The 23,552-nt window shown below is 42.8% G+C and overlaps 1 long non-coding RNA gene and 1 pseudogene across 1 annotated transcript in view; both read left to right on the top strand.

Annotated features, from left to right (window-relative positions):
- The first annotated feature begins 1,977 nt into the window (after window positions 1-1,977).
- Window positions 1,978-23,552, top strand: part of LOC150022240 (uncharacterized) — a 105,194-nt gene continuing 83,619 nt past the window's right edge. The window contains exon 1 of the long non-coding RNA XR_016509243.1: window positions 1,978-2,203. This is a non-coding gene — a long non-coding RNA (uncharacterized LOC150022240). The remainder of the gene's footprint in view (window positions 2,204-23,552) is intronic.
- LOC150022241 (glycine cleavage system H protein, mitochondrial pseudogene) lies at window positions 3,834-22,825 on the top strand (annotated as a pseudogene).

The following is a 23,552-nucleotide window of genomic DNA, read 5'->3' as shown; positions in this document are numbered from 1 at the left end:
TAATCTAACATTCTGCTAAAAATCACATTTTAATAAGACTTTGCATTTCCTAGCCTCTTTTAAAAGTCATCTGTATCTTAAAGGGGCTTGTCCCTTTTCTCCTATGAGTACTTAGAATGTATCTATCATAGAACACAACAGCTTTTATGCAGCTATTCCATGGTTTAATCACCATTCAAAACAACATTGCTAATCTGAACAATCTACATGGATGACAACTCATTGCAATAACTATCAATTAACAACATAATTGTCACTTATATGTTGCCAACATTAAAATAGGCAATTGTTACTTCTATGAGGCTTTGTGCTTTTTTTCCCCTTCTTCTCTTTACAGGGTTTAAATATAGGGCAGGGGCCTGGATTGAAACGTTTAAACTGATGACCAACCTCATTGTTGTTTTAATCATTGGATCATCTTTCTGATGGGTCGTTCGGAAGTGAAAACAGTGGTGCTAGTCATAAAATTTCACTGCAGGCTTGGCGGGTCAACTGTGCTTTGGCTCTGAAATCTCTATAGCATCAGATGTGTTGCCAAGTCTATATTTTCTTTAATAGGGGACCATTGTAGACAGATCGTGACATGTGAGTTTTCTCCTATTTTGTTCCATTAAGATTGTGTCAAAGAAAAATCAGCCCCTGTATGAAGGCAAAGTCCACTTTTGCTAATGCAAGCTGAAAAAGAATTTAGCATCATCAGGATAATAGTCTCAGAGTCCTCCTCTCTCACTGTTTCAAGATAGAGCACCACCCACTACTTCTGTGAGTGGGTGTAAAAATAACAAGGAAAAGAACTAGATTTGGTGCAGGAAGGACACTGTGAAGACAAAACGTGCCATGCCCACATGACGTGTTGCATACCTCTCACTTGGCAGAGACGGGCACCAGGGTGGAAGCATTTCCCGGTCATGCAGGAAGGACTGCCTTAAGCTCGTGCTTGGGCACAAGTCACTTCATCATGCATGATCACGTTCCGTGAGCCATGCCCTGAAACTAGCTAAAATGGGAACCAGGTCATAAATCCACTAGCTCTTTTGCATTGGGCCAGACCATGTGCACTTCATCAGGTGGTAGTCCTCCGTTTGAAGACAAACGTTGGACTTGGAACTTGCAAGGAGCCCACTTCCTCTTGAGGGTCGCTGCCATAGAGAGGAAGAAAAACAGGCTCTCCAGCCAGACCCTGGGGACTGAAATAGCAATGCTCTGAGTTACTGCCAGGTTGGCCGGGTTCCTCTCTTGGCTCTTTAATTTCTTACCTCTAAAGTGATGAGAGCAATTCCATTTTGCAGGGTTATTTAGAGGATTAAGTAAGTTGACATGTAAAGTATGAGGTGCATTGCTGGTGCTTCCAAGTGGCTGGTTACTATTAATTTAAAAGAGACAGCAACAAAGACTCTTCTACCTAAAAATATTTAAGTTAATGAAGTAGCTTGGCTTCTTTGACCTTAATGAAAGGGAATTTAAATTCTTAAAAAATTTAAAGAACTCATCAATTAGTGTTTACATTTTAAAACTCACTTTTAATATTCAGTGGGCTATGATTATTACTGTGCATGGTAACTTCATTAATTATCAACTTCTGAATCAGGCCTTCTGTGAAGCTCAGTAGGTGCTCTTTGTAAGTGAGCCAGTTTTGCAAATACACCGTGACATGTACAGGTGGCATTTAATAATAGTATAGCAGCTATTCTTTGTCTTCCCCTTGTGGTTACACCATTTGACTGTTGATAGTATAGTCAGCAGTCCAAAGACAGCAAAAATTTCCTATTATACTAATTTAACAATCATGTCTTACTTGGAGAAGATATGCCTCCACTCTTCATGCCCATTGGCTTAGGGTTGGGGGGGGCACTTTTTAGTTGCCAAAGAACAAGGTTTCCAATTATTTAATGTTTTGCACATTTTTCTTCTCTAAATGCCTCCCTTATGCCAGCCCATTGTGCTTGTTACACTTACTGCTTCTCTGATTCTAGATGTGTGTGTGCTTCTACAGCTGTGGGGGAGATGCGCTTCACCTTGTGGCCCCGCCCTTCAAAGGTTACATTTGCTGCATGGAGGAACAGTTGACTCTGCCGATAGGGAACGTCTCATTGCACCCCTTTTCCACACCATCTGTCTGACCTGGACCCATTCCAAACACTACGGCTTTGCTGGCAGAATGGTCTTCCTGCTACAGAAGTTTTGTAATCTACTAATTGACAGGGTAAGGAAAATTTATATTTGGGTTACAGCTGAAAAGTTGGATGTTTCTTTGATGGGGATTTAAATACTGACATATGCTGCATTGGTTTTTGATTTTAGGCATTCCCATTTGTGCATGATCACGCACTCTCCCCTGTGTTCTCTGCCTCATTGAGAATATGGCATCCTTTGGAGAAGAACGTCAATATGATCTACCAGAGAATTATCCTCTACTTAGTTTACTCATTAAGCAATGATTTTAGTATTATTATCTCTTTGTAGTATGAGACAGATGGCAAAGAAGGAGTTTGCTTTATTGAACAAGAGGCGGTATCGGGCATGGCAGATCTCCCTGAATGGTTAATATCGTCAGTAATCATTCTGTCTAATAAGTATCTTTACTTTTGTACAGGGCTTGACCCTACACTCAGCTCTTAATTTAAGTGCAAAGTTGTTATCAGTCCTCTTTTTGTACACAAGAGCTGAGGGTGGGAGAATCCCAGAGAAGGAAGTACTACCATTATATTGTGCTGTTCAAGCTGACATTTGTGGTTTCCTTTATCTTGAAATTGTGCTTTAAAACTCAGTGTGGATCAGCCCCATATCAGTGAGTGTGGCTATGCTTATCGATCCAGACCCATGTCCCTAGAGCGCAGTCCTCTCTGCACAGAAGCTACATGCATGTGCTGGGGCATTGCACACGTGTGGTAGGATGCTGTGCCTTTGGTCTCCCAGTTGCGGCTCCCTCCACTTGCCCTTAACAATGATCGGCATGAGGGAAGATGAGAATAAAAGAGGATTTCTTCCCTACCTTTGAAAACTTCAAAGAAATTGTTCCCAATCTGGTTCTGATGATCCAAGTCTCAGTGCAAAGCATACATAAATATCTGAAATCCACACAATGATCGGAAATAGTTTTTAGAAAGTCGGATTTAATCCCATGAGCCAAATGATCACTACCAACAGTGATCAGGAAAAACCAAAGTCCACAGCAAATTTTAATTTAGCAAATGCATAAAATGTTCAAAAGAGCAGAGGTCTCATTTACATTCCTCCCTCTTATATGGGATTTTCTTCTATATTAGTAATTAAAGGATGCAGGCTCTAGAGCGCAACTGTATCACATAATAGCCATCGGGGACACACTAACAACTTCCTTGAAGTAACGCACACTAGGGTGTTTATGGTTCAGTGTCACATAGATTCTCTTTGATCTAAATTAGGATTCATTGGCAAACTCACAATAGGCTCCACATGTACCCCTCTCAAGCTTTCTTTTAATCATGGAAATTAGAGATGGAAAATACCCATTAAGTCACTTAGTCCACTTCCCTGCCAGGGTGAAATTGTTGCCTGTGATACATGGGTAATGCTTGGTCCAGCTTAAATTTGAATGTCTCAGGGGATATGTAGGCTCCTGATTTTATAATTTTCCCCTTTCCCTGAAAACTCAGAGGGGGAATAAATATAAAACAGAGGAATAGATTTCCTTTGCTCCTTATGGGTTGGAGGTAAATATCAGTGGGTGAGCAAATGTGTTCAGATGGTGTCAGCTTTCTGGAAACCACACCCTTCCTATGGCAGTTTCATTACTCATAAGGTACACAGTGAGATTCAACCCCAGTCCCCAGCATGTGTTACTCTTCAGCTCAATGGAACTCTCCGATTTCCTGGACGGTTCCTGTAAACGCAGGCGAGCAAGCGCTCCTGATCTGGTGTGGGAGGTGAGGCCCAGCAAAGGAGAAGCTGCCTCGTTTAAGCTTCCTGGCTGATGGTTATAAACTGCACAGGGCCTCGTGGTTAGGGTGTGATGTCACTTCTGTGGTGTGAGCTCATGAGTGGAACACTGCCAGTCTTACTCTGGTGAGTGACCAGCTGAGGTATTTGTATGCTTTGAACATTTGGCATCTGAAAGATGAAAAATGTGTGCTGTTGCACAATGCATTCTCTCCCTGACTCATGGTCAGCAACAGAAGACTGTCACTCAGCATTTGCCCACATCTCCAGCTGTTGAAGTCAGTCGACAGGAAAGAAGCATTACCTCCCGTGACCGTTTCCCCAGTGGGATCTCCGTGAGACACATGGCAGTGGCTGAGATGAGGCTTCACACAGGAATGAAGGCCCATTGCAAAATTTGTGTTTTGGGTTTGTTTCAGAGGCTTCCTTTTCACCTGCTAAAATCGGCGGTGAGATTGCACTGATTTAGGGAAATCTGATAAGTGGACATTTCAAATTCTGAGGCAGATGTGTCGGACTGGGATTATTCACATTATAAAATGGAAATCCTCCTCCACCCACTGTGGGATTCATTAAATAGCAACTTTTCTAATGTATTTGAAGGAGGATTCAATTTGCAAAATCTGACATACAACAATGTCTTAGGAAGATACCTATTCTGATTTCTATCAGACAGAAGGAGTCTGTGGGACCGTCTGTGTTAACTATGCATTCACAGACATTTCCAGGGCTTCTACAATGTACAATGCATTCTGAGATGATTCTTATTTAAACACCCCTGAGTGGTAACAGATAATGGGTCTTAAGTAGGGAAAAAAAAAAAAAAAGATCAGAATCAGTTGTAAGCTGATGGTCTAGAATTAGAATGCTACTGAATGTAGTTCTAATATTGGGGCCTACACTTTGCTAACAGAAATCTCAAATTTTAAGATGTGGCAGAGACTGCGTGTTGTTAACCCAACATCCATTCTCCCTGATTTTTAGTGCCTGTTTTCTACCCACCCACAAGGTTGTCTCACTGCAGTCTGGCCAAGGTGACGTCAGGGGGCTAATGGGAGGCCTCCACAGTGTGTAGTTAAGTCCCGCCCCCCCACCCCCCCACCCCAGTCTCTGGCTGCCAGCCTGGGAAAGGGATGTGCTGGCTGGAGCTCCAGCTGCCATCTTATGTCACAGGGATGAAGACCATATCCTAGAAGTGACTGAAGGTGGCTGGGTCGCAGATAATGTCCTAGAGCTGCCAGCCCAACCCTAAAGAGCCTGCCTCTGGACTTCTTTTGAAACAAAAGAATAGAATCTAGTGTGCTAAAGTCACCGTGTTCTGTCATCAACACTATCACCAAACTTATTCTAATTTGGGAGATATTTAACATCATAAAGTCTAAATATTTCCGTTTCAGTCAATAATTATTGCCAACTCACATTTACTCCTCTGAGCATGACCTTGAAATGTTTGGAGAGATGGGCTATGGAATAACCTAAAACTTACAGATTCCCAAATATACGATTAGCTAAAAGTAACAAAATGGACATTGAGAAAGTTCTCATTCAGTTTTTTGTATGTCCTGTTCACAATGTGTGGGAATGTACACTCTCATTCCATAAAGGAGTTAATAAGAAGACAGGCCTAAAATAATGGTAGGATAAGTAAAAACAGAGTGAGTAGGAGGTCAGGACCAGGAAAGGGTAAAACGGACAGAGGTACAGAAAGACGTGGTATGGGGAGAAAATATATTTGAGTGCTCAGTTAGAGATGTTTTTCATCCTAAAATGAGAGGTGTTATGATTTAGAGCTATTTCCCACACACTTGTCACCTCTTCCCTTGGCTGGCCTGTGACACTTCAGGAGGTGTCCTGTGGAACCCTGGGCAAATGTCCACACCCAGAGAGGCCACCAGAGCCTCCTCATTGGCTTGGTGCTTTGGGCAGGCTGTGACATCTTGCTTCACACGTGGGATCATGCATGGATTTCTGCTTTATATCATCCATTTATGTACAGCCTCACAAAATAACAGTAGTTTCAAGCTTCAAAACATTCCCGCAAGGAAGCGGCTGGTTTGGCTTGTCAATCTAGTTTTAACTTCAAGTGAAGAAGAAAACAGCAGAGCTGGTCCTTCTCGCGCTCCTTGGACGAGCTCCTTGTCAGCTTCATTTAAAGTAAATGTAAAGACAGTTCAGTCTAGTAGGGGCTGAACACAGCTAAAACAATTTTGAGTTATTAGAAGGCCCTTTGAAATATGGATTTATGTGCTTAGTCATGAACAATGAACTTTGGCCTCTGTGTGCATTATGCTTTAAAATATCAGGTAATAACATATATTCAGGTACATGCATATAACTTATAAATAAATAGATGGATAAACAACCATTTTTAGGGGGTTGTCCTTAAATTTTTTCCTATGGAGATGATGAGAAAAAAAGTTTGAGGCCCCTGGCTACAAAGACCCACACTGTATCGGAATTTCAGGGTTGGCTCTGAACTCCTAGCTGCTTTAAAAATTGAGAATGAGATGGGTGTGGGGCCGCAGGACATAATTTTTATACTCAGAAATGACAAAAGATATTTCTCCAAGATTAAAGCTCTTTTCAGCTTAAAAAAAGTTCATTTTGTAATGTGATCTTTCCCATGAGGACTGCGTGACACGGTGGAATATATGCCCTCAATTTTTCCCATTGCAGACACTGGAAGTTTCATCTGACTGCTTCACAAAGGACTTTTGATAAAGGTTCACAGCAAAATGTCTATAAATGCAACACAAGGGAAGAAATTCTGCCCGGGACCAGGACAACGCCGCCCAGGTACTTCCCTCTCTGGTGGTCCACCTGAATCCAAGGGTCGGTTGTAGACTAAGTACATCCTTCTGTAATAGTCACTTCCTCCAGCAGGGGCTTGGGTTGGAGAGGCTGGCAGTCAGCCTGATCTTAGGTTGTCCTGTGAGGGCTGGGGGGGGGGGGGGGGTTCTGGGGAAAGTAGCAGAGAGGCTATCGTTTTGAGACAACAAGCAGATTGTCCTGACCTGAGTCGAGAACCGTCCCACCTGTGCCGAGAGGGTGGCACTCAGGGCAGAGCCACGTCTGATACACTGGGGCCCCGGCCCACACAGCAGTCTCACCAAGGGGTGTGCTTATCATCTGTCCCCGTGATTCCCGTGTCCCTAATGTGGGCAGCCGGATGGAAGTTTGCCCCACTCAGAACCTTGATCGAATTTCAGGCAGGGAAATGCTCGAATGCTCTCAGATCTCAGTGACTGCTCTCCCTCAACCCTGACGTGTGTGTTTCTTCGGCAGTTACTGGCTGATCGGGAGCATGAGTCCTAGAACCAGGCCACTGAGTTTTGAACTCTGGCTCCACCACATATTAAATGTGAAATCTTGGGAAATTTACCTTTCTCTTCTGTGCCTTAGTTTTCCCATTTGCCAAAACAATAATAATAATGATAACAACAACAATAATAATAATAATAAGTAAATTTAAAAAAGGATAAGTTTAGTATTTCATAACAATGAGAATTAAATGAATCAATACTTGTAAACCACTTAGGACAGTGTCTGGGACATAGTAAGTGCCCAGTAAATGTTAGGAATTAATATTATAAGCAAAAGGGCACATAAATATATGAAAATGATGGGCTCTAGAATCTGGCTATCTGGAGTCAAACCTTGACTCTGCCACATACCACTGTGTGGTCTCCTTGGTTCCTTCTTTGTAACGTGGGACTAGGAGTGGCACCTTGCGTGTGGGGTTGCCATACGGGTTATATGAGATGGGATCTAGAACACAGTCAGGACAGGACAGGTGCCCTTCAGTGAGCACTGAGTAAATGTTGGCTGTTTCCTACTGAAAATGCTGATCAGTACCCGGAATCTTTGTAATGCTAACCTGCAGCTTTTAGGTGGATCTTACAGGCAAAGAGCTCAGGTTTTACTATTACCCTCTAACTAGTGACCGATGGGTTGATGCTTGGCTGACATTCAAACCAGGGCCCCTCACCCGTTTGCCGGACAAAGGCGCTGGCATTGGAGGCCCCCCTTTCTTGTGCTCTGAGTTCCTTCAGTGTGTGTAAAATGATTGCCAGAGCATTGCCTAAACAGGATACGTATATCAGCCCATATTTTCTTTACAATTTTTTTCCAGAATTTGGTTAACATCTCTGAAGCAGCAAACTCGTGGTTTGTTTACATTGTCCTTCTGAGACACCCGGTGCTGTTGCAATCCTCTGCCATTCCTGTGGGCTTTCTTCCTCCTTCCAACTCCCTCCTCCCTCTTCTCTGTCTCCCTCCTCCCCAGCCCCCCGTGCTGGGTAACATTTTCTCAGAAGTTGTCAAAACTGTGATCCTCTTGCCTACCAGGCTGAAAACTTGCACCACTGAAGCGAAGCAATGAGCTGCTCCTGTTGGTTCCACATTGGGTGTGTTTTTTCCCAGATCAAATGTGAAGTTTGAGACAAATTTGGGTAATGTTTTAGGAACTTCTTGCCCTCCCTCCCTACCACTCCACCTGCCATGTTCTTCATACGCAACAATATTGTCCTCAACTTCCAAACAGAACCCCAAAATGGCCTTGTGGTGGAGGGAGGGGGAGCCACATCCCCCGGATGCAGGTAGATGTACTTATGCTGGTGGTCCAGTTGAGACAGCTGGGACCTCATTAAAGGTGGTTTAAGGAGGATGCCAAAGGGCTTTTTAAAAATTTACATCTCCTAAACCACAAAAACCTTATGCTCTGTATCTGCAGCATGTTAAACCAGGACTCCCATTTTGCTGGTACACACTGATGTGCATCCTGGTTGTTTGAAGGTGGAGATCTGTCTGTGCCCAACTGGTAGATTGCCCTTGGCCCACACCCCTTTCCTCACCCTGGCTGCTCTGCACAACACAGGAACCCCTCATTGTGTCACCACAATCCAGAATATCACACCTGGATTAGACCAGATGGTGAAGTTGAGTTTTGAAGGGCTTCTCCATGGTACAGATCTGGCCCCACCAAGCCTCTGGAGTCCTTCATCTTCCCTCTCAGGGTCTCTTTCCTGCCCCCTGGCATCCTTGCTTCCTGGCTAGCCTTTACATCTGGACTTAGTGCTTCTGCCACTCACAGATGTGACCAGGAGCACGTTCCTAACCTGCCCTTGCCTCAGATTGTTACCTAACAGCAATTTGGGTCCCTACTGCAACCCTGTAGGCAAAAGTCCAGAGGCAAAGGTTTGGTGAAAAAGGATAGGAGTCTTTATTCAAAAGCTTCACAGTTTTGTAATAACAGCTTTCCACTTGCATTTGTCACCTAAGCCTATCAATTAAGGCTAAACTCTTTTAACTCCTGAGTTCTCCTATTATTCCCTCTGTCAGTTTTTAATCTTATTTCTGTAGGGTTAGTTTAAAACTAAAACAACATCAGATACAAAAGCTACACAGTTCTGAAAGAATGGCAGGCTTCTGCCTCAGCAGTCATCCCCTTTAGAACACCCAAAGAACAAGAACCCTGCCACCCTCTGCCAGGCCAGCCAAACCATAGGCTGTGCCCAGCGTTTCTCCCCATCCAAAATACCATCCCTTGGGAAACGCAGGCAGCTGCAGCACAATCATCCAGGCGTCCTCGAGGAAGAGAGGGCCAGAGAGAGCCAGAGAGCACTTCTTTTATTTTAAATCTCCTGGCCCAGAATTTCCAGGTGCTCTGGGGGCCTTCAGTTTCTCAGCCAATCCTGTCCTAGACTATTTACCATTGCCTCAGGCAACCTCCTCCTACAGCTCCTACTACTCCTCCCCAGTGATCTGATCTGATCTCTCTTATCAAGATTGCCCCAAGTCTACTGTGAAATGGAGCTGCTCTGTGAGGTTAGATAAGAAAATTACTGAGGCTATGAGAATACTGGAACCTCTCAAGGAGGTTAGCTCTCCTCCTCCTCCTCCCCCCCTACCTTCCCTCCCCCTTCTCTTCACCATCATCATCACCAACATTCTGCACGGAGGGGCCCAGTCTATTGAGTAGCTATTTACCCAACCCCTTTGAGGAGTCAGATGATAACTATAAAATGCTAATTATACCCACCTGTGTTCAGAACGGGCCTGAGGTGTAAGGGAGAAACTTCATCCTTCCTGTTTTGAACTGTCCACTTCTTGCTGACTCTTGAAGAACATTCAAGTGGATGAATGTGTGTTCTCATTTTTCCAGTGACTTCTGGGAAGCAGCTTCTAGTCATTTTATCACCTAAGAGATCATCTCCTGCTGAGTCTGCCCTATGCTACCCCAGCCTATTTCCTGTAGTTTGTAGTTCTTATCTTTTCTGGCAAGTCTGCCCTCAGGGGCTTTGTTGGATGATTTGAGAGTGATTCCTTAACTTCTCTCCACACTGTAATTGCTGCCAGCAGTGTTGGTAGTGAAACAGCACCAGTTGTTAGTGGCAAAGTTGGACCTTGGTTCTTGAGTGGGACAAAAAAAGAATTCAGAGACAAGAACTCAAAGTATAAGAGAAAGTTATAGAGGAAGTAAAAGTGATCCATAGAAGAAATGGGCTAAGGTAACAAGTTACAGAGGCAAAGCAAGGGAGTTTAGGAGAAGAAAAGGCAGAGGTACTGTGCCTGGGAGGAAGAAGAGGGGCATGGGAAAGGTGTGGGCTGGATCCTTCATCTTGAGGGTTTTACAGGCTGGGAGTTTAGGAGACATTTTAGGGGAGGATCTCGACAAAATATCCATGAGCTTTATTCTGATGCACCAAAATGAGATTTATTCCCTGACTTCATCAGTCCTTGGGTGTGGTTGCCATAAATGGCACTAATGGGATTTCTGTTATCTATCTCCCTGGGTAGCATGGTTTAGGCAATTTGCCCTCTGGTTGGGGAGGAGAAGTGTAAACCATTTACTATTAAGTGTCCTTGGTTAGGGCAGAGAGGATTTACTAGATGGCTGTAAACTGTTTGGCTGGTTAACTATCTGCGTCAGTTTTCCTGTTCCACCTGTGACTCCTGCCCCTGGCCATTTGGTGATGTTCTGATGTGATCTGTACGGGGTGCTACCTGAGCAGCCGGAGCTTTAAAATCTCCCTAGGTCTGGCACTCTCCCTCTTGGAGCATGTCTGCGCCTTTCCTTTCCCCCATCTTCTTCCTCCAGTCAACCTAGGGGGATGCTTAGGTCCCCACTGTGTCCAGGGAGAAGGGGCTAGCTGGTCTCTAATTCTGAGGGTCACCTGCTGGTGGTTTTGATGTCCCTGTCCACATTCCCATGATTATCCCTGCAGCCCCTAGGCCTGAAGGTGGTTTTCTCCTGGGGTGGCAAGTCTTGTGTTAGGTTGACAATGAGCCCACTGACTTAGACCTTCCAATGAATCCTTCTTGAGCCCTGTAGGAATTTGTTCTGCTGCCGCCAAGGGGGAATCTCTCTATACATTGGTAGATGTCATACACTTTCTTGGGCTCAGAACATTTCAATGACTTGCCCTGGATCACAGAACCTTGTTTTCAGGAATTGACCAAAATGCAAGTCACTCAGTCCCTAGACCAGGATTTGGGATGCTTGCCCATCTCCTAGCCACAGGTCCATGCCATCCCTAATGGCACCTTGTTTCATTCTATCTCCATATGCTTATTTCAGATCCATGAGACAATGTGTTATGAGAGTAACTGTCAAGGTTGAGTCAAAGTCTGCTGTCTTTAGACTTAAGTCTGACATAGACCTCAATTCCCAAAGACTAATAATGCCAAGCTATGGAGAAAAGCATTCGATTCACTCATTCGCTCATTCATTAATGCATTCATGCATCATTATCAGGTATTTATGGAACCTCTACAATGTATGGGCATTATGCTGGGGACCAGGGAACAAGTACACTGCAAAACCCCAGACGTAAGCAAGTAAAAATTAAATCATAATGCCAGGCAACCCTTTGATTAAGATCGAAGTACTGATGCCATAAGTAAGAGCCTAGGGGAGAGCATGCTTGTGTGTGGGAATAGTGGAAAACTTCATTGAGGGCGTGGGTCTTGGAGCCAGGATCTAGGTTGAGTCAAAGCTCAAAGGGATGGGGATGAACCTGGCAGGTATTAAGGTACAAGATACTGTACAAAACGCCACACATCTCAGAAGATGAGGAGTATGGCCACTGCCATTAGTAGCTCTCATGTGTCTAGGGAAAGGGGGCCCTGGGGACATTGTCATTTACCAGCTGGAGGGGCAGAGAACATGGGTGAGAACCATCAAAAAAAAGGATGAGGAGCAAGGAGAGGGGCTGGAGTTTGATTCTGCACCATCATGAAGACATTATATTTCACATTATTTTATCAAGAACAGATGTTGGTGTGAGTCAAATTGATTCAAATACAAAAACAAAAAAACAAACAAAAAAAAGCCAAAACTGTCCTGGCTGGTGTGGCTCAGTGGATTGAGTGCTCGCCTGCGGGCTGAAAGGTTGCCAGTTCAATTCCCAGTTGGGGCACATGCCTGGGTTGTGAGCCATGTTCCCCGTTGGGGGCGTGTGAGAGGCAACTGATCACTGTTTCTCTTGCACATTATGTTTCTCTCCTTTCCTTTCTCCTTCCTTTCCCCTCTCCCTAAAAATAAATAAGTAAATCTTCAAAAAAAAAAAAAAAAAAAAAAAAAAGCCAAAACTTGGGTGTACTAAATTCTCTAAACTTTGGGAAACCTGAAAATTTTATGATCTCTTGATTTCAGTGCTCCATTGGCATAGTAATCTTACCTAAGAAATGTATAATATGAAGTTTATTTTACCTCTCATAAAAAGTAAAGAGGAGATGTATGAGGGAAGACAACATAGGAAATATTTTTGTAGAATTCAAGTTACCCTTACATAGCTGAGTATGTTCATTGGCCTGACTCTGAAGAGCCAAAAAGCGAACGCGCAAATGCAGCTTTTGCTCCACAGAATGCATCAAAATCCAAATCTTTTACAATTCTTTTTACATGAGCACTAAAATGTTACTTGACTGAAATAATCTTCCTCTCAATACCAAAGAGTGTCTCACAAGCTGCTGGTGAATCGGTGAACTTGACACTATAGGTTCCCAATAGCTAGTTCTGGCCCCCCTTTTTCTAGAAGATAGATCTTGTGGGTGATTTATGAGTGAGAATGATTTAAGGCTCACTTACCCTCCTTTGAACAAGTCCTGTAGTGCCTCTTACTCTGAATTGTATAGCATTTCCCATTTAGTGTCCTGTGCTCCAAATAATTCTCCACTCTATTTGAATGTGCTGACTTCTTCCTTGATTTCAAGGCACACCTTGAAAGAAAAATGAACATTATTGATGTTTCATGTATACCAGATACTGTACCAGCCTTTGGCATAAATTATCTACGTAAAATGATCAACAGCTCTTTGAAGAAATTATTTTGCCACCTTACAAATTTTTCATTTTATGAGGCTCAGAAAACTTTAGGAAGCTGCCCATTGCCACACAGGTTGGTAGATATGAATTAAGGTGGCTGCAGGGCCTCGATGCTTTTCCTTCTTCTGAGAAAGACCTCCAATATCCAAGGGTAGGAGGAGGCATGTGGCCCTCGTCAGGCTGAATACATCATTCACCGGTGCTTTTGCAACTGAATTTGGGGAGAGGAAGCTGATCTGCCCTTGATGGTTAAGCTGGAGATGAGGGAGAGCTCACTCCTTCACTGTGTGGACACAGCTGGTCTGGGAGAAATAATGCTGACTCTGGGAGAGCAGCAGAGAAAAGACAGTGTTCTGGGGGCTTGTGCCTGGTCCCAGCCCGGTCCCAGCTCTCTCTGTTGTCCAGTGGTGTCTCTACTCTTCCCAGATTAAGATATTAGCCTTCTAATAATGTTTTCCTTTTTGTTCAAGCTAGTTTGGGTTTCCATCTTTGACAATTGAGAGTCATTTTCCTAGCGAGCAGGACAGAGATCCTTTTTTCTGTGCTGTGTGGCACAGATGAGGTTGTCTTCATCAGGCCATCCTTGGCTTCATCTTGTGGATGACCTACCTGTGAGTGCTTTTACCTGGTCACTCTTGCCCCCTGGCCTTCTTCTTACATTTGGAGAAACAAGGAAGAAAGTCAAGAGTTTGACAGTACGAAACCAAATTCCATGCTACTGCCACAGTGAACACTGTGCTCTGTTCCACGTGAGTTACCTGAGCACAGACAGCAGGACTTTTGAATTATTATATGTAATAATAGAACAGGCCCCTGGCTGGTTTGGCTCAGTGGATTGAGCGTCGGCCTGCGAGCTAAGTGTCGCTGGTTCGATCTTCCAGTCAGGGCACATCAGAGAAGGAAAACTCTGACCCCAAAAAACCTCCGCTGCCTTGCGGCATACCTCTTCAGGGGAAAGGCTAAGGGAGTAAACCCCGACAGAAAATCCGGAGCCGGAGTCCCTAAGGCGGTTTGACGTTGTAGTCAACACCAGCAACTCCTGCGGCGCACCTGAAGCCAAGCTGTATTGACTCCGTCTTTCCCTTGGATCCTTCAGCTGCGAAGAGAGGGGGGGGTCTGCTGCATGGGCAACAGCAGACCCTCCATATCACCCTGCCCAGGCTCTGTAGCTTCAGCTTCACTGGAGAGGACACTCCAGCGTCATCGCAAGATGTCGATTCAACACGGGAGGAGACAGATACCGTGTCACTCCCGAGTCGGACTGCACAACCATTCTCGGCGGTGCAGATAGACTCTTTAGAAGCTACACCATCGTCTCTCGAGACGGACGGCTGCCGATATTAATAATAGAACACCTTCACTGTAAGCACATTGAATAATTTGACTCTGAAGAATGAATTTAAATAAAGTATTGGCAGAAAATCTGGAATTAAACTGTCTTTGAGTTAACGATCAGGCAAGGACACAAACATCCAAGCTCACGGAGTGTGCACAAGGATAATTTTGGCTGAGAGAGAGAAAAGAACTGGAAAGGAGGTAAACTAAAATGAGTGTGTGAAAGACTGACTGAAGGCTCAGTGTTTCACCATGAATATTTTTTCTGTCCTGCAAGTTCCTGAGAACTTGAGGAAAAGAACATACGAAGCAGGGTCTCACTTGAAAGAGCTCTTGGTCTGTTTTGAATATTAGGGCAGCTGAGAAACATGGCATCAACGGACAGCCTCGGTGATGAGAAGATGGGAATGGAGAGACCTCAACAGGTTGGACCTTCTCCATCAACCCTCTTGATTATCCTTGGCCTTGGGTGCCTCCCTGTAGTCCTAGAACATATAGTCAAGCGTCTTTCCAGCTCTAAAATAAACCCTTCTGTGAGCAGGGTTGGAAAGGGAAGAATAGCATATGCAGTTTTCTAATGGAATCCCGGTAGACATCTGCTTAGACAATGTGTATCTTCTAGAAAAGGCAGAGGAGACTCAATTAGCATTGTTGCTTCTCCGCTCAGTCGTGGCTGATGGAGGAAATACACAAATGGGAGCCAGCAAGACATTATGACTCCTGTGATTTTCCATGACTGAGTTGTCTTTGTCATCTGCTTTTAATTAAAAAGAAAAAAAATTCTCCCCACCCCCACCCCTGGCCCTTGATATTCTTAAAGTAACATCAAATCTAAAAATAACAGGAGGGGGCAGGCTTCCACTGACAAGGAAACCCTGGAAAATCAGGAGTGGAGCCTGGAAGAGGGGCATTGGCAGATGTGCCTGGGCATTGCCTGGGCTGGAAGAGATGACATGAGCTATGAGATCCTCCCGGGGGCCTCAGGACTGCATTTCAGGTTTTGGCTTTGGCTCGCAGTGGAAAGTGATTGGTTCCTTTATGGTAGAAGAGAGAGAAAAGCAGAAATATGAGTGTTTACCTAAGAACAGAGGGAGAAAGTAGCACCTCTAATAGGTACTGAGCTGAGTCTTAGTCTGCTTTTTAGAAAAACTGGCTGTGCGTTGAATTCACTGAAGGGGCTGGAGAGGAGCCAGGAGGCCAGCTAAGGACAGGACACTTTCCTGAGGGAGCTGGTGTCTGGGCAGCAGCTTCCTGGGAAGAGGGTCCTGGAAATGCATCCTGGCTGCACTGAGATTACCAGCATTGGTCTTCCCAGAATGCCCCTGAGAGTGTCAGGGAACAGTAGGACAGGTGTGTGAGGTGGGCCAGGAGGAGGGGATATTTCTTGAGGTAGAAGGCACCTCCTGGAGGAGTGCTGGGTCTGTGCGACTGAATTTATGTGTCCCTCCAGGGCTGGGGTGGGGCTTGCTAGAGAGTGTACAGAACATTTATAGGGAGAATACCTGGTCCAAGTGGCTTCCTTACAATACTGTAGAAACAAGCAACCCCAAGGCTCAGTGGTTTCACACAGGAACCTTCATTTCTAGCTCCAGATACATGTTTCCACCCAAACTGGCAGGAGGCTCTACACCACAGTCACCTAGAAATCCACTATAACAGAGCTCCACCATCCTGTAGCTGCACCATCTGGAGTAGGCTGCCTCCTCATCTCCCTGGGGGGTCCCACCTGGGCTTGTCTGTGCTTTGTCCCAGAAATGACACGCCCTTCTTCCCACAGCCCACTGGTCATGTGGCTATGCCCATCTGCAGGGGGCTGAGACATGGAAGATCTTCTTTGTGCTCCAGTCAAGGAGTGGTGAGGTTTCATATGGCACGAGGCACTGGTCGCAGGTGACATAGTAAAGGACAGTTTAGCATAGTCTCTGACAACACTGAAGAAGATAGAGGGATGGGTAAGCCGTACAAATGTGTGCTTATAAATACAGGAGAGTATTCCCAAAAGTTTGTTGACAGACGTGAAACTGTTGTGTCTGTATGTTAAATTGGTTGTGTGTTTGTATATTAAAAGGGCAGGAATTCAGGCTAGAATAATTCCTATGGTATTGTTTTGGTGAATATTCCTGGAAACTCACATAGTTAATGTGTAAGAGATTAGTGTTGGTCTTTGTGTGTGTGTGTGAATGCTCACTCAGAGTATAAAAAGTTAACAAAGGCTTATTTTTATGAAAAACATATTGTTTGGGGTATTGATTGCAAATCCATATGACATGACACTCTTGTGGACCTTTTGTACCCCCTTCTCCCCAAAATAAAGTAGAGGAGCTTAAATATAAGAGTAGAGGTGAAAGTTTTAACTAAATAACTCTTTAAAGAAATCAAGTATGTTGTGTACAATCGAAATCCTATTAAAATGCACAGTGGGTTAAAGTGTGTAAGTGCATCTCATTTACAGTTGCATATTTCTAGCTAGAAGGCTTTGACAGTGTTTCAAATGTCACAGTAATTTCAATGTAGTTTACATCATCCTTGGATACAATAATAAAGCAGTAATTAAGACATTCTACCATTTGGTTCTTTTGGATTGTTTTGTGGATTATTAAAAAAATATTCTACACGTCACATCACACTATTTTGGTGCTAATGCATTGATGATTCCTGCAGAATTTCATTTCAGTGAATCTATATATATACATATTTTTTTTCACTGTGCCCCCAACTGGGGACCCGATGTGCAACCTACTCATGTGCCCTGACTGGGAATCGAACCAGCGACACTTGGCTTGCAGGCCAATGCTCAATCCACTGAGCCACAGCAGCCAGGCAAATCTATATTTTTTATTTTATTGAGTATTTTCCATTACCATTTGTCCCTGTTATTTATTTATTTTTAAAATATATTTTATTGACTATGCTGTTACAGTTGTCCCAATTTTTTCCCCTTGCCCTCCTCTGCCTGGTACCCCTGTTCCTTCCAGCAATCCCTCTCCTCTTTAGTTCATGTCCATGGGTCGTGCATGTAAGTTCTTTGGCTTCACCATTTCCTATACTATTCTTAACATTCCCCCTGTCTATTTTGTTCCTACCAATTATGCTTCTTAATCCCTGCATCATTTCCCTCTTTTTCCCTCTTCCTCCTCCCAACTGATAACCCTCCAAATGATCCCCATATCTATGATTCTGTTCCTGTTCTAGGTGTTTGCTTAGTTTTTTTTTTTTAATTTTGTTTTTACTTTTTAGATTCTTTTGTTGATAGCTATGAGTTTGATGTCATTTTAATGTCTATAGTTTTGATTTCTTTTTTCTTAAATGAATTTCTTTAACATTTCATATAATAAGGGTTTGGTGATGATGAACTTTAGCTTTACCTTGTCTGGGAAGCACTCTATCTGCCCTTCCATTCTAAATGATAGCTTTGCTGGATAGAGTAATCTTGGGTGTAGGTCCTTGCTTTTCATCACATTGAATACTTCTTGCCAGCCCCTTTTTGCTTGCAAAGTTTCTTTTGAGAGATCAATTGATAGATTTATGGGAACTCCTTTGTAGGTAACTCTCTTCTTTTCTCTTGCTGCTTTTAAGAGTCTCTCTTTATCTTTCACCTTTGGCCTTTTAATTATGATGTGTGATCCTCTTTGGGTCCAACTTGTTTGGGACTCTCTGTGCTTCCTGGACTTGTATGTCTATTTCATTCACCAAATTATGGAAGGTTTCTTTCATTATTTTTTTTCAAATAAGTTTTCAGTTTCTTGCTCTTCCTCTTCTCCTTCTGGCACCCCCCTGATTTGGATGTTGGTACATTTAAAGTTGTCCCAGAGGTCCCTAAGCCTCTCCTCATTTATTTCCATTCTTGTTTCTTCTTTCTGTTCTGGGTGAATGTTTATTTCTTCCTTTTGTTCCAAATTGTTGATTTGAATCCTAGCTTCTTTCCCATCACTGTTTTTTCCCTGTATATTTTTCTTTATTTCACTTTGTATAACCTTCATTTCTTCCTTTATTTTGTGACTATAGGCAATCATTTCTCTGAGCATCCTGATAAGCAGTGTTTTGAACTCTGCATCTAATAGGTCGACTATCTCTGTTTTGCTTAGTTCTTTTTCTGGGGTTTTGTTCTGTTCTTTCATTTGGGTCATATTTCTTTGCCTCCTCAATTTGGCCTCCCTGTATTTCATGCTTTAGAGGCAGCTGCGTCACTGAAGTATCGCAGGTGAAAATAATAATTAGCAATTTAGGATGTTTCCAGAGACAACTATGCAAGTCCTACTCAAAGAAAATTTTGACTAGATATATAAAAAATTGGTTCAAAGTTTTCTCTCTGCAAGAATTTCTGGAGCTTCCATTTCTTGGCCTACCTGTAACACACCTGTGGCTTGCAGTGAGCTGCACAGCATGGTCCTGAAATTGTGTAATGATGGAGTCAGGAGGGTGGGGTTCTTAGTTTTAGCTCTGCTCTAACTAGCTGTGTAGCTCTGGCTAATCTATAGACTATATCCACCATCTGTAAACTCACTAAATTGATGATTTAATATATATACATATATATATCCCAGTGCTGAAGTTGCATAATAAAAGCCAAATGTTCTTCAGAGGGTGGTGTATAAATTGTGATTTTTTTTTTTTTAAGCGGACAACCAGATTTGAATGTCAGGTGGTCTGGGCATATTCTTATTAATTTTCTTAAAGATTCAATAAAGAGGTCCAAGTATGCTCAGTGAGAAAGAGATAGTCTCTTCAATTTTCCCAGTCGTATTGAGAAAACTGGATATATGATACATAGGCATAAGAATGAAACTGGACCGCTATATTATACCACTCACAAAAATTAACTCAAAATGGATTAAAGACTTAAACATAAGAACTGAAACTATAAAACTAGAAGAAAACATAGGAAAAAAGCTTCTTGACATTAGTCTTAGCAATGATTTTTTTTTTTGCTACAATACCAAAAGGGCAAGCAACAAAAGCAAAAATCAATAAGTGTGACTACATCAAACTAAAAAGCTTCTGTACAGAAAAAGAAAAAAACAATAAAAAATATGAATATTCTCCAGGTCCATCCATATTGTTACAAAGAGTAAAACTTTTTTTATGGCCAGGTAGTATTCCAGAACGTTATGCTAAGTGAAATAAGCCAGTCAGAGAAAGAAAAATAACATGATTTCACTCATATGTGGAATCTAATGAACAAACTGAACTAACAAGCAAAACAGAGAGAGACAGGCTCAGAGATAGAGAGAGAGCAGGATGACAGCTAAGGGGTGGGGTAGGGTAGGGGGTGGAGGGACCAGCAAAAAGAAAACAGGACTCATGGACATGGACAACAGTGTGGTGACTGTGGTGGGAGGGGGTATGAGGGGACTAAATGGTAATGGAAAAAATACAATAAAAATCATTTAAAAAGATGAATAGGCAACCTACAGAATGGGAGAAAATATTTGTAAGCCATATATCTGATAAGGTTAATATCCAAAATATATAAGACACTGATACATTTCAATAGCAAAATAAATCCAAATGATCCATTCAAAAAATGGGCAGAATACCTGAATTAGATATTTTTCCAAAGAAGATATAGAAATGGCTAACGTACATGAAAAGGTGTTCAGTAGCACTAATCATTGGGGAAATACACACCAAGGCCACAGTAAGGTTTCACTTCACACCTATTAGGATGGCTATTACCAAACAGACAAGAGATTAAAAATTCTGGTGAGGATGTGGAGAAAAGGAAATCCTAGTGCACTGTTGGTAGATGTAAATTGGTGCAATCACTATGGAAAACAGCATAGAGATTCCTCAAAAAATTAAAAATAGAACTACCTTTGATCCAGTAATTCCATTTTATGGGTGATGAAATCACTGTCTTGAAGAGATATCTGCATTTCCATATTCATTGAAGCATTATTCACAATAGCCAAAACATGGAAACAACCTAAGTGTCTATCAAGAGATGAATGGATAAAGAAAATGTGGCATATATATACAGTGGAATATTACTCAGCCATAGCAAGGAAGGAAACCCTGCCATCTGTAGCAATATGGATGGATGGAGCTTGAGGGCATTGTGTAAAGTGAAATCAGTCAGACAGAGAAAGACAAACATCACGTGATCTCACTTTGTGTGGAATCTTAAGAACATTGAGCTCATAGAAACAGAGGGTAGAATGGTTGCTGGGGGCTGAAGGGTGTGGGAAATAGGGAGATGTTAGTGATAGGGTACAATCTTTCAATTATAAGGTGAATTAGTTTCAGGAATGTAATTTACTGCACAGCGACTATAGTTAACAATACTATCTTGTATACTTAAAAGTTGCTATGAGATCAGAGCTTTAATGTTTTCACCATAGCAACAACCACAACAAAATGGTAATTATGTGATGAGTTAACTAACCTTTCTGTGGTAAACATTTCACAATACATGCATTTATCAAATCATCACATTGTACTCCTTAAACTTACACAATGTTTATATGTTGATTATAATCTGGAAAAAATAAATAAAAAAAGAATTCTCCAACTGCCAATCATCCTGGCCATGTTGTACCTGGACAGGTCTTCTCCTGGCCTTGTTGGTGGCCCTGTAGGCAGAGGAAGGCTTTTTTCAGTTGTGACTGAAGAAGCCAAGCACCAGTGGCATTAACTAAAGATTTGTTCTGAGAGAATCAAGACATTGCAGGGGTGCCGGGAAGCATGACTCACAGCGTTAACCCAGTTTCTCGGTTAGATCCAGCCTATGGTTTCCTTCACAGTGAGCTGGATCCTCTCTGTTTGTGCCCAGGGCAATGTACTAGATCAGATGCATTTAGTGCCAGCTCACTGCTGACATTGGGCAAGGACTTGGTAATTGGATTCTCTCGTGTATCCTTTAAAGTAGGGGAGGAGCAACCAGCTAACGTCCCCTTTCCAACTAAAACTAAAAACTACTTGCTCCCCAAACAGGTGAAATAAAAACATGGCATGTGTTTTTTTTCTAGAGTGCTTTGCACCATGCTCTGTTGTTACAGATTCTTTTGTTTGGCTTGACCTGCCAGTGGTCTTCCTTGTTTCAGATGATGGCAACTTCATCTTTCCAGTGACTCAAGCCAAAACTCCTGGAGTCATTTCACATTCAACAGGCCAGGAAATCCTCTTGGCTCTATCTTTACTAAATATCCAGAATCTGGCTTCTCACCATGGCCACTGCTATCACCCGACTCCAAGTCCCCCCGCTGGACTCTTTCAGCAGCCTGCTGACAGCTCTCCTTGCTTCTGCCTATCCGTGACCCAGCCGCCAGAGAGATCCTGTCACAACATAAGCCAGACCACATCATACCGCTGCTCAAAACCCTCTTCGCTTTGCCAGCTCACTCATGGTAAATGCGAAAATTCTAACTGTGCTCTGTAAAGCCCAACAGAATCTGGCCTTGTGCTGACTCTGACCAACTCTCCCGCTCCTCTTGTTCATTCCTCTCCAGCCATACAGAAATCCTTGCTCTTCAAGCCAGCCAGCCACAGTCCTGACCCAGAGCCCTTGCACCTGCTCTTCGTTCTGTCTGCAACACTCTTTCCTCCAGGTAACTCTTACAATATTGTTAAGTTATTTGGGTGTCAACTCAAGGTCACCTTCTCAGGGAGGTCTACCAGGACTCCACTATCTAAAAGTGCACATTGCCACTGTGAGCATGGCATTCCCAGTGGCAGGGAGCATGCTGCTGTGTCCTGCATCCTGCGGCTTGGGTGCCCGCCACGCCCTGCCCGCACTTGGCCATGGGGCCTGAGGGCAGGTGCAGTGTGCACATCCACTGCACCTGCCCCAATCTGCTCTCTGTGTGTAAATTCACAGAGAAACATGAATGGGTAACAACAGAATATGGTATTGGAACATTGGGAAAGAGCCATTTTGCACAGGAAGCTTTGGGAGATGTTTACTGTGGTCTGCCTGAAATTGAGGCAAAATTGAACAGACAAGATGAGTTCGGTGCTTTGGAAAGTATGAAAGCTGCTAGTGAACTCTACTCTTCTCTATCAGGAGAGGTAACTGAAATTATTGAAGCTCTTGCCAAAAATCCAGTACCTGTCCACAAATCCTGTTATGAAGATGGTTCGCTGATTCAGATGACACTGAGGAACCCTGTAGAACCAGATGAACGAATGAGTGAAGAAGCCTATGAGAAACACATAAAGTCTATTGAGGAGTGAAAAAGGATCCCCCCAGCCCCAAATAAAGTAGTATGAAACAACTGAGTCTGGTGTAATTGTCTTAGATTAATGGTAGGTAAAAGATTTACAGTAGCAACTTTTAATAATACCAATGGAAAAAGAAACTACAGCAATGCTACTAGAAGAAAATACCACTTAACTTTCTAATGATTGCAGATAAACACAATATGAAACTTTCTCACAACATCCTATGCTTTTTAGGCTAGGCTCCAGTTATAATATTCAGAATTCCTGAAATTATCTGTGGTAAAATCTAGTTATAAAAATTATGTAATTCAAGGCTTATATAATATTGTAACTTGCTTACATCCATCTCTGATTCAGGTCAAAGTAATCTTTCCATTGGAAATAAGTGGAAATAATTGTTACAGTGTCAGAGAACAAATAATACTACCTTAATTTTCGTAATATACTGAGTTTGCTGGTGCCATGTGTATACAGTGGAAGAGCAGCCTTGCAGGCAAACAAGAAAGTTTAATAATAAAACATTCAACTTCTTCATTGAAAAAAATCAATAAAAATGTGCAAACTACCATTGATATTGTCTATATCCCTTCCTGCTTTATATTCCTCCATTGTATTTAAATCTTCTAGCAAACTGTATATTTTAACTGATTTGACTTATTTTCTTTCCCCTTTAAAATGTAAGCATCTTGGAGGCAGGAATTTTTGCATGTTTTGTTTGCTGTGATTTCCCCAGCAGGTAGGAGAGTGCCTGGTACATAGTAGGTGCTTAGCAGTGACTGGATGATGGGGAAACACTGCCCCTGGGCTCTAG

The sequence above is a fragment of the Furipterus horrens genome, unplaced genomic scaffold (assembly GCF_987537825.1).
Source record: "Furipterus horrens unplaced genomic scaffold, mFurHor1.1.pri manual_scaffold_1, whole genome shotgun sequence".
Classification (NCBI taxonomy): domain Eukaryota; kingdom Metazoa; phylum Chordata; class Mammalia; order Chiroptera; family Furipteridae; genus Furipterus; species Furipterus horrens.
The sequence above is the reverse complement of the archived record's forward strand: the minus strand, read 5'-3'. Positions and strand labels throughout refer to the sequence as shown.